At 40.6% G+C, this 2,959-nt stretch overlaps 1 pseudogene; it reads left to right on the forward strand.

The window, feature by feature from the left end:
• The first annotated feature begins 1,965 nt into the window (after nucleotides 1–1,965).
• On the forward strand, nucleotides 1,966–2,531 carry LOC123324081 (annotated as a pseudogene).
• The last annotated feature ends 428 nt before the right edge of the window (nucleotides 2,532–2,959 follow it).

The following is a 2,959-nucleotide window of genomic DNA, read 5'->3' on the forward strand; positions in this document are numbered from 1 at the left end:
GCTTGGGGATGGAAAATAATGACATTTATACTAAATACAGATAAAGGAATAGGAAATTTAGGTAGAATTCAGGGTGTTTTTTTTTTTTTTAATACACATGTAGAGAGTTCTTTATTGCACATTACATTTCCAGCAAATGCCAGTATTGTTGATCATCTTATGTTTTTGCCTCCAATTTATCTTTTAGACTTCTGGTCTTTAAAATGGCCATTTGAAGAAATAATTTTTTTTTTACCAATATTACATAGAAAGGAAGTCTAATAATCATACTAACTAGGGAAAGATAGTGTATTCAAAAATAACATCTGGGGGCGCCTGGGTGGCTCAGCCATTAGGCATCTGCCTTCGGCTCAGGTCATGATCCCAGGGTCCTTGGATCGAGTCCCACATCGGGCTCCCTGCTCAGCGGGAAGCCTGCTTCTCCCTCTCCCACTCCCCCTGCTTGTGTTCCTGCTCTCGCTATCTCTCTCTCTGTCAAATAAATAAATAAAATCTTAAAAAAACAAACAAACAAAAAAAACCAAAAAAAAAATAACATCTGGTAGGGATCCTAAATTGAACATTTCCCTTTGGTTTCCTAACTAGTATCAGTAGCTAAAAATATTAATGTCATTTAAAATTACTAACTGCTATAATATATGATTAATTTTAAGCTTAAAATAAAATAGGATGTTCCACATTAAGCCAGTTATTTTTGTCCAATTCTGTCTGACGCATGATTCTAGGTACAGATACATGGCTACGAATCAAATAGCCAAGGAAATTAAGAAATTAAAGTTAGTTCTGGGCCCATGACAATTTAATGATTCCTATTCTCTGGGGGAAAATTTTTGCATTACTTCCCCAGAATTCATATAGAGTAGGAGTTCTCAGTGTTGGCCGCCATTAGAATTACTTGGGGGTCACTTGGGGTGGCTCAGGCTCAATCCAGATTTATTAAAACAGAATTTCTAGAGATGGAGCCTGGATGGAACTTTTTTGCTTGATTTCCTTTTTTGTTTTGTTTTGTTTTTTAAACTCTGTGGTATACAGCCAGAATTGAGAACAACTGATTTATTCTACAGTATGCTAAATCCAAGAAAGCAGATGGAAATCCTGTTTTGTTTTTGAAGGCAAATAGCCTCTTCTCTTCACAAACCTATGCTCAGAAATGTAAAGGGACTCTGTCACTTTGGAAACCAGTTTGATGGTTCCTCAAAAAGTTAAACATAGAATTACCGTAAGACCCAGCAATTTCACTCCTAGGTGTATACTCCAAAGAATTGAAAACAGGGACTCAAACAAATACTTGTACACATATGTTCAGCACTATCACATTAGCCAAAAGGTGGAAACAACCCAAATGTCCCAAATAGATAAACAAATTGTAATACACCAATATTATTATTATTCAGCCATTAAAGGAATGAAGTGTTGATACATTTCACGCTACAACATGGATAAATCTTAAAACTATGTTAAGTGAGAGAAGCCTGACATAAAGGGTCACACGTCATATGATTCTATATGAAGTATCCAGAATAGGGAAATCCATACAGATTGCAAATTGGGGGTTGCCAGGAGCTGGGAGAAGAGGGAATGGGGAGAACTACTTGAGAAGCTATGGAGTTTTCTTTTGCGCTTCCAAGAATGTTTTAGAACCAGATAGAAGTAGTGGCTGCACATTATGAAGGGACTAACTGCTACTAAATTACTTTTAGTATCTATTCTAAATTTTATTTAGTATTATTAATTTAGTTCACTTTAAAATAATATCATATTATATGAATTTGGCCTTAATTAAAAAAAAAAAAGCTACGCACAAACATCAGATCTTTACATTTAATGTGATTTTCACCCCTGCGCACACCTCGGTTGTGGAGTGGCCTTTGGTGGCCTAGAGTCCCTGTCCCTGCCACCCGTGATTGCACTCCGAGGCCCGCGAGGGGTCACCCCCATGGTTTCCACCAGCCCACAAGCGACAGCATGGCAGCCATCCCCTCCAGCGGCTTGCTCGTGGCCACACAGCCCCCCCTGGGCTCCACTTCAACTAACAGCTCCTGCAGAGGGGCGGAGCATCCTGGGGAAGCCATCCCTCACCACCCCGGTCTCCCCAAGGCCGACCTGAATCCTGGTGGGCAAGCTTCTTTTTCCAAAAACCCACTCCCCCGTACGTGTCTACAGTCTTGGAGTCCCCAGAACGCTCGAAATCTTCCCAGGCCTCCAGCTGCGCGATCACCTGTGACTTGGCTCTGGAAGCCATGAGGAAGCAGCCCGGTGGCCAGCCTGGCAAAGCCAACACCGGGCCCCAATCCGCAGTGGCGGCCACCAGGCTTCAGGAGGCGCTGGGGCCCACCCGTAGGCTGCAGCAAGCAGAAGCAGTTGGGTTCTTTTATATCAAAACAGCAAAACACCAAAAAGTAAGTCGAGAGACCCTGCAATGGTGTGCCTTGCACCAAGTGGAAAATAAACTCCAAGCAGCCAGTAAAAAAAAAAAAAAAGTGATTTTCCTGCTAAAACCAGCTTTTCTGAAAATTAAAGCTTGTCATTAAAAACAACTAATGAACCTAATTAATCATGTGATCCAGGTATTCTGTCTCATAGATAGCCTCAGGTAGAAGCTGTGACTTTCTTATTATTCAGAATATATTCTGAATATACCTAAGAATATACTGTATCTGTATCCAGAGATTTGAACTTCTTTACAACTGGGTGTTTAGGCCTTCAGTGAGGAGCATGCAGGGACCAAAGGGTCTTCCTTGTCCCAATAATTAGTGTTAGTGATTTCAAAACTTCTGGCCCTGTCCTCAAAGGGTAAAGGATTAAAGATACTGTTTTCTCTAAAGGGTAGAGAAGAAGCAAACCAAAGAGAGAACAGGAAATTAAGGAAAATAAAGAGAGAATAGGAAAAATCAGAGCAGAAGGGATGAGAGATGTGAATATTGTCTTAAGTAACTGCAGACTTAGAGGTGTTTTTTTT

The sequence above is a fragment of the Neomonachus schauinslandi genome, chromosome 2 (assembly GCF_002201575.2).
Source record: "Neomonachus schauinslandi chromosome 2, ASM220157v2, whole genome shotgun sequence".
Taxonomy (NCBI): Eukaryota; Metazoa; Chordata; class Mammalia; order Carnivora; family Phocidae; genus Neomonachus; species Neomonachus schauinslandi.